General features: G+C 45.1%; 1 protein-coding gene across 1 annotated transcript in view; it reads left to right on the top strand.

The window, feature by feature from the left end:
• Positions 1-1,584: 1,584 nt before the first annotated feature.
• The window catches only part of KIAA1958 (KIAA1958 ortholog), a 68,924-nt gene continuing 57,613 nt past the window's right edge, over positions 1,585-12,895 (top strand). Inside the window, exon 1 of the mRNA XM_037374099.1 lies at positions 1,585-1,686. The gene's annotated coding sequence lies outside the window, so the exon portion shown is untranslated. The remainder of the gene's footprint in view (positions 1,687-12,895) is intronic.

The following is a 12,895-nucleotide window of genomic DNA, read 5'->3' as shown; positions in this document are numbered from 1 at the left end:
AGAGCAGCCCAGACTAGCCCCTGGCAGGAGCCTGGGGACACAGCAGAGTTCGGGAAGGTGCTAGTCTTGTCCTCAGTATTGTCAGTGCTTTGGCTCCATGTCCCTGCACTAAAAGCAAGATGTGGGAGCAGGGTGTTGCGTGTTTGATCATTACACATGGAGGCAGACTCTCCCTTTACTCCCCGGAGTAATTCCTTCTTCCATTTAGCGTTCTCCATCTTTAGGAGTCTAAGCACCGAACCCTTAAACTCTGCTGAGATGCAATGACATGACAATAACATCTTACTGAAAATAACAAGAGCAGAAGGGATGGCAATCTTCCCCCGGCGAGGTTAACACTGCTACCAAATTCCCCTGCTGCATCACAGGCAAACCCAGAAAGAGCATTAATTTTGGCACAAATACAGTTCCAGATTGCCTCCATTATACTCTTGTGTAAGCATTGTTGCCATTGTAGCTAGCAGCATGTGTTAGCCCTTTCAAGTTTTGCAAATGTTGGCATAGGGAAGATAAGGAAAGGAAACCTCTGGGGCATGGAGCAGCCGGCTTGGAAGGCTGATACTCTCCCAGCAGCAGCCAGGCCCGTGTCCTTCTGGAGTGATGCAACAAGGCAGGGAAAAAAGCCCAACCGACGAGGTGAGTGGAGTTTGCTTTGGCATGCACCTCGCTTATTGTGGGAGAACCAACACCCAGAGAAAATGCTGCAAGCGCATGATGAGGTCTCCCATGATTAATTGCAAAAAAATCCCAGTATGAGTAATGGTGCTGTTGAGCTCTGTAGTGGCAGACAAATCAAGGAAATTGCAGTTCTCACAACAGATAAATGGTGATTTTTATTGCCCTACATGCAGTTGTAGGGGGGGTGCACATATACATGTACATATATATGTACCCCGCGTAGACTGATGTACACACATGGCACGACACTATACCTATGATCTCATGCAAAAAAGTGAAGTGACAGTAAATTGTGTCTCTGCATCTGCACAAAACAACTGAGCAGCAGTCATTTGGACACGGCTGCTCTAACTCAGCCGGTGTTAAGCCAACAGACCCTCATCCAGAACAACCGGAATTAGTGTTTCAATGTCAGTTGAGAACCCGGTCCTCGGTATTAGCGAGGCAGCCCCGCTTGTGCGCACGCGTTTCTCTCCTTGTTTTTAAAGGTAACGCTCCCACCCATGGCGGTGCAGTCAGAGCCGCTCTCCCGCACGGCGACCACCGCCGCCCAGGGCCGCCCCCCGCCCTGCGCCACGCCGTGCGGCGCGGAGCCGCCAGCGCCCGGCTCGCAGCGCGCCCGCCCCTGCGGCGACACGGCAGCGGGCGGGCTGCCCCGGGCCGGGGCCGGTGTGCGGGGCGGCGGGCGCGGGCGTGCCATTGCACACTTCCTGCGGTGTGTGTGACCAGCGCCGGTTTCCGGTAGCTGACAGGAGCCGGAGCCCGCCTCTGCCTCCTCCGGCGCGGAGTACCACCGCGCAGGGCAGCGCACACACGCGCACAAGCGCGCGGGGGGGGGGGGGGGGGCGGAGGAGGAGGGGGAGGAGGAGGAGGAGGAGGAAGAGGGCGGAGGGACCCAAGCAGCCCCCCCTCCCCAGCCCCCGAGCAATATCACAGTAACCCTCCCATGCAATACAGGCGATATCGCACTGCCCCCCCGCCCGCGCTCCCGCAGACAGGCACCTGCAGGTAGGTGACGCGCCGGGCTGCGCCGCGGGTGCGGGTGCGGGTGCGCATCCAGCGCTGCCCCCGCGGGGGCGGCCGGTGTGCCCGTGTCTCCCTTTGTGCGCAGCGCGGGGCTCTCCGGGAAGCTTCCCCGGGCAGACACAGCCCCCCGCCCGGGGCAGCGTGCAGTGTGGCAGGGGTAGGTGCCCCCCTCGCCCGCTACACGGGAGGTGCTCGTACAAGGGGCGGGGGGGGGGGGGGGGGGGGGGCAGGGGCAGGAGTGGCAGGAGGGTTCGGGGTTTGGCAGGGTATAGGGAAGGGGGTGACCCCTCCACCCCCCGTTGCACCCTCTTGCAAAAAGAAAAGCGAGCCTTCCTGCCCCCTCTCCGGGCTGAAAGAGAGGTGGGAGGGGGCAGCTGGGGGGGCTAGCGTTTGGGGACCCCGCGGTCTGGTGGCCGCACCGAGCGGGAGGCAGAAGAGCAGCGCCTGGCACTATGGTTTGCTCCCCTCCCCCCGCCCCCTCCGCCCCCTCCCGCAGGAGGGCAGGGGGCGCCGAGGTGGGGGTCTCCCTCACCCTCAGCCCGAGCAGGCAGTGGGGTGCGCACTGGGGAAGGCAGCCCCTCGCAAACTTGGCTTGTCAACCAGACAAGGCAGGAGCGGTAAGGGAACCCAGAAAACTGTGGAACAAGCATGGAAAAGATGGTGAAGTGCAAAGGAAAAGAGTGAGAACGGTGGGGAGATAACACTGAGCCTTCCACAATTTAATTCTGGCCGTCAGAAACAGAGCCACTCTGCAACCAAAGGGGTAACTGTGACACATACGTTAAAACTCACCTTCCATCTACAGTATTAACGGTTATAAATATCCCCTGAACGCAGCTGGTTATTCAGTAGTACTAGGTTAGAGTAAGGCTGTTTCCATTTGAGTGAATGAAGATCTGTCACAGAAACAAAACAATACACTGGCTAAAAATTGAGGTCCCCTGGCTTTCAACGTTTGAATTGTTAATCCATGAAGTTTGCTTTTCCCTGCCTTCTCCACCATTCCCCCACTATCCTTTTCGGAAATACAGCCTCTGCAAGTAGTGCTGCAAAGCTAAATCTGCGATAGATGCTAAAGCTTGACCGTGAACTGCCGGGAACAGCAATGTTTTTTCCTTTTTTTTTTTTTTTTTTTTTTTCTCCTTCTGTTGATTTGCAGATAAATGAATACTTCTTTAAACAGAGTAACCCCAAAAGGTCTTTTCAGGTCAAGAGTGACCAGTTCCTGTTCTCCCGCGGCTGCTCCGGTTCACCTCCCCGTAACTCGGAGCACACACCGAGAGGGCTGTACCCACGTGGTACCGCAATTAACCTAATTACCCCCGCCAGCACGGTGCCGCGGCTGCAGCCTGCCCCACGGCGCTGGGACCCTTCCAGCTGACAGGGCTCACCGGGAGCCGGGTAGAATGGCCTTGGGGTGTCAGGTCTGCCAGTTGTCTCAGGATGACTTTTCCAACGTGACTTCAAGCTTGGCAGAGCCTATTTTTTGTCCACTTCTAAGGCCATACAGAAGTAACAAGTCGTAAGTCACAGGGTTCATGCTGTCACTTGCTGCTCTGTGCTGAGCCTGGCATGCGACCTGGCTGAGCGATAACCACTGTCCCTCTTGCTCATCCACCTGCGGCTTTCAGCAGAAAGCTGCTCTTCAGCCATGTGCTCCAGTTCGTTAGCTCTTTGAAATCCTTTCTAGCTAAAGTAACAAACTGACCCGATAGTTTAAAAACTCTTGCACCCAACAGAGATAAGAATTGGCAAAAAGATACAGTCTGAACGAAGTATTAACAGAAAGTGTTCAGGGGATAACAGATGGACAGTGGTACAATGCGGCACAAAGCTGCTTGTGAGAGACGGTGGAGTTACTCTTTCTGGTGTTGCCAGTAACTCGTCTCAAGAATGTAACATAGGTCTTCTTTGTATGCCACTAAAATAGCTAGGTTTTCACGAGGTAACTTAACACTTGTGAAGAAACTGTAACAGCTCAAGTACTTCTCTAGCCATTGTTAGCCAGCTGGTGGTTTGTTTGGTTTGGTTTTTAAGCAAATATATTTTGATGTTGTTCCTGTGCTGATACATCTGTGTGCTGGTAGTCTCTGTACTACACCAGGAAGTTTCCTACAACTGAACTTACTGAAAGTTTCAGAAGGACAGTATAATTCTGTTTCATTCACACAATGATAGCGAGTTTATAGTCACTGAGTTTCCAAAGCAGTAGCAGTTTGCTTTGTTAGCAGTTCAACCCGCAGTTGCCAGGTGCTGCTTCATTAAGTGGCCACCGAACCTTGCCTTGGTGCCAGTTTGACTGGGCTGTTGTGTGTTCACACACTCCAGGTCAACAGACACTCTGGGAGTTTCAGCAGTGTCACCTTTCACTGTATTCAGTCTCACGACCTTATGCCTCTCTGCCTTTCTTCCCTGATAATTATAAAATGCAGACAGAAGAGGTCTGAAGGTCTGAAGTGTGGGCAGACCTGTAATTCCAGCCTCGGCACTCATTTCTACAGTGCCGCTGTTTTTCCACATCTGCGCTCTGGGAGTGATAATGCATCCATGCATCCATTCACAGCTCACAGAGGTGGTGTGAAAATTAACTGCTGTTTGTAAGGCACTTCACAGAAACGTATATGGCAATTAGTCCTCTCGAGGTTTGTACCCGGTAATTCAAGTGTAACTAGCTGAACATAAGGCTCTGCTTTCAAGGGTTGTTGCTACACACCTTTCTGCAAAGTCAAATGGGGTGAGATGAAGGTTAATGACTTAAAGTAGTGCAAATTTTTATCAGCTTTTCTGGTTCCTTTTCTGTGAAAAGTATTCAAAGAGGAGCGTTAGATTCAGTCACATCTTTCTGTGACGGACCTGCATAGTAGCTCAGAGGAACTTGAAAGTCTTACAACTTAGTACAATTAATAATGAAGAAGACCCGTGGAGCACGACTGCTTCATCTTCAGTTGCTTGACCTTGGCCCTGATTTGTTGATTTATGAACTTCATTTACTTGCAGGGTTAGTGAATTCTCTTGCAAGACAGAAATTACAGTGTGCCAGCCCTCTCCTGTCTCCGTGGTAACAAGTACACTGCACAGATTCCTTAACGAGACCCCTGGCTGGCCACTGATTATGTTTTTGTGGTTTGGTAATTCTGGGCCCTTAAGTAAGTAAAAGGTCTTGTTCATGACTGTCCAAACTTGAGCAGTCGAAATGGAAACAGAAATAAAATAATAGATGCCTTCAGCACAGTGAGAATGTATTGTAATTTAGCCTCAGTCGCACGTACACGGATGGGATATAAGCGGGTAACTATTGAGTATTTTTGTTTTCTTCTGGGAAGGGTATGGTGAAAAGGATGTATCCCAGATCTTGGGTGTAGTTTGAGCTTTGTGTACCTCTTCTGTGGCTGACTGATCTATGTGTAAAATAGTAAGTTATTTTGTGTCATCTGGGGGCTATTCTCAATTACAGGTGTTTTCCACATTTTCTGGTCTGGCAGTTTTTATCACAGTCGTCGTATTGCTGGAGAGTTCCTTCATATTGCTCCATTCCCATTTCTTATTTATTGTTTAGCAACAGGCAGGATCCGGAAGCTTCTGTTCACTTGACTGGTGTTAGCTCAGAGACACCGCATGAGTCCTGTTGGACCCAGGCACCTTAGGGTTTTAGGCTTGTGAAAACTTACAGGAATGGAAGTTTTCTTGTCACAGTGTTAGATTCATGGTATTCACAGAGTGAACACTGTGACCTTCTGCAAGTCTTTATTTCCACTGCAATAGTTCGAGGTAATTATTTTCTAAGATCAGCCACTATACCTAAAGTATTTTACACACTTTTTTTATAAATCGTAACTAAGATAACTGGAAAAGATAAGGGAAGGGAAGAGATGCCTCTCCCTTTTTCTCTCCAGCTTAGTTTATTTCATTAATTTCCCCACCCTTTTTTGTATGGTCTGCCCTATTATTTTCCTCTGTGATCTCCAGTAAAGTGTCTTTGGTCAGTGTGGACAATGAGGCAAAAAAGCCCTCCAAAATGTTTTTTAAAGTGGGCAAACACCCAACAAACATGTTGCTTAGCTTTGGCAACTGGACTAGGTGAAAAGTAGCTTTGTTTTCTTCAATCACTAGCGCTATAGTTTGAAAGCTTTATTGCTTAGTCCCTTCACCTGTGAACCCTCTTAATGAAAGAAATAGACAGGGAAGGTATCCGTGATACATTTATTTTCTATAGCAGTGTTATTCAAAATATGTGTAAAGCTGGCACAACTTAATTTAGTAGTTTTGAATTTCAGTGGCTATCCTGTCATGGATTAAGGCTGGAGAAAAGCAAAAAACACTGATGAGCTAGTAGTTTACACTGAAATTCTTTCTTTACCCTGCCAGAAGCCTCTAAATGACCTGTGGTACTTAACTGTGTATTAACCCATCCTGCCTTAAAGATTGCTGCCTGTTGTGACAAACAATAAAACTAACTGGAACCAGCGGTAAGTTAGAAATCCAATTTAAAGGGAAGGCTCCAAGTGGAAAGGTGTGAAGAGGCTAATAGCCAGACATAACACCGTATTTAGGCTCCTGATCACTGATTGTCTTCAGTTTTAGAGGCAGCAGCATTTGAAATCGGTGTTTTCCCCTGTGTGGAGGTGTGCTGACCCACGAACAAAAGAGCTCTTGTTGAAAGCTGTTTTTGGGTTCTGCTGTTTCGGCTGCCAGTGTCAAATGCAGTCCCCTGCCCCTGCACACCCCACCCCACCCGCCGAGGAAAAAGCAGAGTTTCTAGTATGCCTCTGCTGAACCCAGCCATTTATTTGGTGGGATTAAATTTCCACATAGTCAGGGGCTGTGGTTTACAAGCTGTTTTGGGAAATCATGTAACAGTTTGCCCAGCAGTGACCCGAAATAACCGCTGTTATATTTTATAAATATGTAAGGATGTATCATATATCAGTATGAATAATATACGAATATAAAATTATGCTTATTTATAAATACATGCGATATTATATATTTGTACTATATATAGTTTATTTTGTTATTCTGATATAATTTCATTTATATTATTTAATATATTATAATTTAATGTATATTAACATGATATGTATGTTTTTATTATTATTCTTACTAATATTAGTGTTGTATTCTGGAGTCAGATGAGAAAGAAAAGATAGGTCTCGCGGAGAAGGTGTCTGACTTACGAGGTGAGGGAGCTGTGGTTCTGCTGGGATCTGTCCTGCTCCTGGTCCTAGCCAGTGTTTTCTCAAATGATACAGTGGAAAGAATAATGCACCACCCTCCATATTGCACCTGTGTGGAGCACAAGGCTGGAAGGAACTGTAAAGGTGTGGGAGTACAGAATCAAATTTCAAAATCACCTCAATAGATTGGAGATCTGGGCTGGAGGTGACAGGCTGTGAGATGTAAAACACAGGGTTCTGCTCTGTGGTAGGACTGGGGAAATGCTGAGTTTATAAGCTGGGTAGCAATTTTTTGGCCAAAACTTTTTTAGCAAAAAAAAAAGAACAAAAACTCTGCAAAGGGGAAGGGACTAACTTTCTTCACGGCCAAGGTGGGCAGAACAGGGAACAATAATTTTCAGTAGGAGAGAAGATGAGGGCTAGGCATCAAAATGTGCTTTCCAAGAAAAAGGCTCACGAAGCTCTGGGGTAACCTGCAAGGATGCTGACATGGGAGGCCCTTACAACGAGGTTAAATGAGTGTCTGCCAGCAGGGAAAGAGGAACTTTGAATCTGCCTAAGGAGGAGCCCTAATTTTTAGTGATTTTTCTTCCATGTTCAAACTCCTTGTCTGTCAGAAGTTTTTCTCTAGAGCAAGAGTATAATGGACGTTTCTCTATAATGCTGAAGACAGACAACCAGAAACTCAATTGTTTTAATAGTAAATAGGGTGGGGAGAAAGGGTGCCTATCTGAAGTTGTAAGTGACTGCAAAGCGCAACCTCTAACGCGGAGTGGCATGACACCTGTGGTGTGTGAACAGGTGCATGGAGGGATGTCAGTGGCCTGAAGAGCAAAATGCTGTGGCAAAATGAAAATATTTTTCAATTGGCATATCTTTAGCTTTGTCCTTGTCACAGTACCGATACCTCCCTAGAAGTAGTCCTGATGCAGGAAAACTCTCGAACAGCTAGAAACCTCCTCCCTTTTTTGGACAGCATGCTAGCATGGTATTTACATATTAGCTGGGCTAAGTCAGGGCTTCCATGTGGCTGTGCACACTGTGTTTCCAGAATGGCAGCCAAAACTAGGGAAAGGTGAGATTTTAGTGTGCACTTGGTGTTGCAGTGTTTTCTTAATTTTTCTGTTTGTCTCCTCTCCTTGAACCGCTGCAGACCATTATTTCTGTACTCTGGTGTCTCTGCCATCTAAGTATGGAGGGGAGAGTCTGTATTTACGTTCTCTGCTAAGTGTTCTCCTGAAGCTGTAGGGAAAACCCGTGTCGCCCTGTGATAGTTCGCAAAATCCACGGCAACACACCATAAGGAGCCAGCATATTTTAGCTGGTAACACTCCAAATGTCATAGCATAGAATTTGCAAAATATTGCAGGATGGAAAAAAATTAATGAACTGTTCTTAAAATGTAGAAGCTGACACTTTTTAATCTGTGAGATTTTGATCCTTGCTGTTGAGTCGGCTTTGCACAGAGATGCTGATGTACTCATTCAGTGGAACATTTTCTATTCTCCATCGTATGGATTGTCTCCCTACAGCAGTCCATAGTCATACCAGGTTGTGCCACTTTACACTGTGAGGTTAAATACCTACTCAGATTTTATTGTAACTGAAAGCTTTTTATAGCGTCTTTTTTCTTTCATGTTTAACTTTCCTGTCTGAAATTTAGATTTCATATTGTCTTTGTTTAGCTCTGTTAGGGGGAAAATCATGTCTGGGTTTTTGTTTTATTTATTTTTTATTTTTTTCCTTTTTTACTTAAAGCATTTTTTAGCCTTCTCTGTAACTATAAAATCAAGGGTGACTTTCTAAAAACTGAGCTCTTACTTGCAGGCTCAGCACCAAATTTTTTAGACCCAAGAGGCAAACATTTATTGTGCAACCAGTTAACTACAGTTGAAACTGTTTTGTAAAGTGCTTGGCATAGTCTGTGCCAGATGTGTGAATTCTAGCAATTTTAGCAGACTTGGTGTTTGTTGATGACTTAATGTTAAACCAATCAGGTTTAACATCTCCATCTCTCATTTCCAAAAAACCCAGATAGTTTTTGTGGAAATAAACCAGTTAAAAAGAAGTGCTGTCTTTATAAAAAATGAATGAACATTAAATATCCACCAGCATGTTGGTAATTCCAAATCTTCTAGATTTCAGTTTACATTTCAATGTAGATTCTTCTTGAGTTACAAACTTGTGCCCCGAAGTCTAGATGTGCAAAAAACCCCATGCAAATACTTGTGTCCAAAACCTCTTTCAGTTAGTAGCTTTTTCTGCGAACAGCTTCGCTTCATAGCAGGGTATAGCTAAGAACCCCATAAAGGACGTATTTTCACTGAACTTAATATTATGAATTGAACAAGCAACGTAGGGCTCCACCCACTTTGTCTGACCTGGTGCCTGGCATCAGCCTAAAAATCAGGCACAGCGTTGAGTGTTTGATGAACAGGGTGTGTGATTTGATTGAAATACTGGTGACTGATGAAGATTGTTTGGCTGGGGAAAGCTGGGTCAGATATTTTGATTTTACAAATCTGTCTTGATTTGAGGGATAGAAGATATTTATTGTGGGGGTGAGGGAAGAAAGCCAGAAAATTATATACCATATATACATATATATATATAAAAAATATGTGTGTAGGTTTTTTTCCCTTTGTCTTACCATAAACAGTCTAAGGGCTCAGTCCTATAACATCTTAGATGTTATGGTACAATCCAGCAAAACACAGGTGAATCATCCTCCCAGAAACAGAAGCACTAGTCAATTAATACTTGCAAATTTTAGTAGATAATTAAGTTCCATGCATTTTTCCTGTATTTTTTTCCAAAACTGTCTGTGAATATGTTTCCCATTCAGCTAACACTTTTGTCTGGGTAGATAGTTGATTCCAAAATAATGAGACTAATTTCAGTATGGAAATGTACAGCAGACTTTCTCTAGTAATGCATTTACATGTATGAAAGAAAAGACTGTCTGGCAGAGAAAAAAATAAAAAAAATTGTAAATTTGGATTTACATTTTCTTTTGCATTGCAAGATTATACATTATACTGAGCATCACAAATAAGTTGTGTTTTGAAACAGCTCCACAAGATAGTGGTGCATTACTGGAATACAACATGAGGCAATTTATATGGAGGGTGGTTATTCACCTGACCCTTTATTTCCAAGAAACATTTCACACTTTAATTGAGCTCTCTTCAATACGCTGCATCTGCTTTAATGTTTGCCGTATGCATTTGAACAGTCTTATAAGGATGGTCAAAATGTGTTTTGGTCTAGCCAGGAGTCAAGGAGAAATAGCAGCTCAGAGCCATATAGCAAAGATATGCACTATTAACCATTGCAATCTAAGTAAGTGTGTGTGTGTGTGTGTGTTAACATTCAATACTTCACTGTTGGGTAGTAAACTCTGTAAAACTAACTGACCTCTTTCCAGTCAGGCATCTCTAAAACTGTCTTCACCTCTGCTGACCTCCTAGATACCGATTAAACCGTTTGGCTGTGTTTGATTAGCTTAGTTTACAGACCATTTAACTGGTGCAGAAGTATTTACGTGGGATAATACTGCGAAGATTAAGATGGGGGAAGTAAACACCTGGAACCACTTCGGGTTTTATGAAACAAAGAGGTGTGAATCCAGCATGTGTGTGTGGATTTCAAAATCTCGGGACTTGCCCTTTGGGCTCAATGATTTATTTTTCTTCTGGAGAAGGCATTTTTGCTCCATCAGTGGAAGATGATGGTTTCCCTCGTTGCAGCTGTTTCCCTCGTGGCTGTACCCTGATGTTGGTGCCCTGCGCATGGCTGTCAGATTCACACTGGGCATAAGGAATATACTTTTTAACAAGACAAGAGCAGAGCAAATTGCTTTGTGTTTTATTTCATTAGTATTGATGCTTTACTACTGTCCTAACACAATTAAAAAGTAGGAAGTCCGAGTCAATGTATCTAGACATCAGCTGTTCAGTGTCCCTCCTTGGCTTCCTCCACCTGTGGATTTCACTACTTGCCCACACTATGCCATGCTGGAAGACAGGTTTTCTTGTTCCCACTGGCATAGCTGGGGTAAATTTGTAATATTACATTATAGCCATCCTTTTCTTCAAATGCTCTTTTTTTCTACAACTGAAGCCACTGGACAGTGATCTTCATTGATGTGTTCCAAGGGAGTTGCCAGCCTTTCTTTTTCCACTGTCATTTTTCCAGCAGACTGTAGCTTTTTAGAAGAAATTGGGACAAGCAGTGCATATTCCCTTCCTACCCAGGTCATTCATCAGGAGGGATTGACCTGGGTGTCTCTCAGCGAGGAGACAGAGGCATCTGTCTGCTCCTCAGGCTCCTGTGTGGAGGAGGGAGCTGGAGCCTTTGCTCAAGCACTGTTTTGCCTGGCCCCCACAGATGTCATTGTCAGGGTTTTGGAACTGCGTTGGCAAATTAGTAGAGGGGCTTGAAGGACACACCTGGTTGCCTTGATGGTACTATACAAACTTTCCTGTAAAATTAAGGCAGCCTTCAGTAGCCTTGTGGTGGGCAGTAGGTGGGGACATCCTGGCTGTGCACACAGACCAGGGCTTTTGTGAGCATTCCTCTGGGTTTTGTGTGGGTTGTCCAGCCTGCCCAGTGCACAGTTCAGAGGTGCAGTGAGATTCCTGCCATCTTGCACAGGCTTTTTGTCCAGGGCTGATGTCCCGGGAAATCTGTATCTGCGGCCCGGTTAAGCAGAGGTCTGCAGCACTGTCTGGCATGAAACCCTCCTCCCAGCCAGCCAGGGACTGGGAGAGTTGGACCCCCCATGACTAACACCAGGGCCTGCTGGCAGCGTGGTCCTTTTCACACAGTGGGAAGGTCCGCTGTTCCCACTGTGTACCACTTTTACGTGAGCTGCCTCATGCCTCAGAGAGCAGTTATTACCTTGTTGAAGCCTTATTGAACGTCAAGTAGATTAAGTTGTATAGGTCACTTCATCTGCTTGTTTCACCTTTCCTCTCTATTTAAGGCCTGCTTTGAAAGACTCTCACAGCGATCGGGGTCTAGCAGTTTTCCCTCATGACTGTGGTGCGAGTGTAATCCTATCTGGTTGCATTTGTTTTAAAGTGCTGCACTCTTAATTATGCTCTGCCTGTGCAAGATACTATATCAAAAATAATAGAAGTGTGTATATTTTTGCTGTATGTATAATTATACTGTAAGGAATTCATAAGGATGTCAAAGTAAAATTTCTGCTGATGTGACATGCTATTTGAGAAACGTCTTAGTTTTGGGGTGTGTGTGGCTTTTTTTGCTGTTTTTTTCAGGGGACTGACAAAAGAAAACAGCATTACCATTTTTCACATGGTTTGACCCATTACATTGTTCGGTAGAAAGTATTTGAGTAGGTGGCAAATTGAATTGCTTTTACATTTTCAAGACACTTAAGATAGAAAATAGAAAAGACAGCACTAGATAAACATGCTGCATGTATAATAATATTACTGCTGAGGAAATTTAATTCAGTCTTCAGTGATGGGTTTGGGCAGATGTGTTGCATTCAGCTAGAGATAAGGTAATGCATGCAGTGTAGTCTCAAGTAGGAACAGAATGAAACTGATATTTTGCATTAGTTGTGTATTATTTATTGTATCTGATACGTGTACAGTAGACACCTGATACTACCACCATCTGCCTGGTATCAGATACTGTGGCTGCATATGGAAAGGGTGGGATGGTGCTGCCTGCATTTCCTGTACAACAGTTGTCTCAGAATAGCTTTTATTTTGTAAACAGCTACTTTGCTACTGCTTTTCTGGGTAATCTGCTTTCTTTGCTAAGGCTCTAGTTATGTCATTAAAAATCAAGATTTGCATTAGTAGTTGGCTGCTAGTGTGCAATGGTTCCAGTATTTTATCGCAAGAGAGTGAAAAGCAGCAGTTGTAAGAAACCAGTATTCTTGTGTTCTGAGGGTAGGACGCTGCAGGGAGACAGTTTTGGGGTAGTTCAGTATCAGAATATACTGTGAAGGGGAAGAAAGTCTTAGGTTTTGAAGTACT

The sequence above is a fragment of the Falco rusticolus genome, chromosome Z (assembly GCF_015220075.1).
Source record: "Falco rusticolus isolate bFalRus1 chromosome Z, bFalRus1.pri, whole genome shotgun sequence".
Taxonomy (NCBI): domain Eukaryota; kingdom Metazoa; phylum Chordata; class Aves; order Falconiformes; family Falconidae; genus Falco; species Falco rusticolus.
This window is presented reverse-complemented; position numbering and strand designations above follow the sequence as displayed.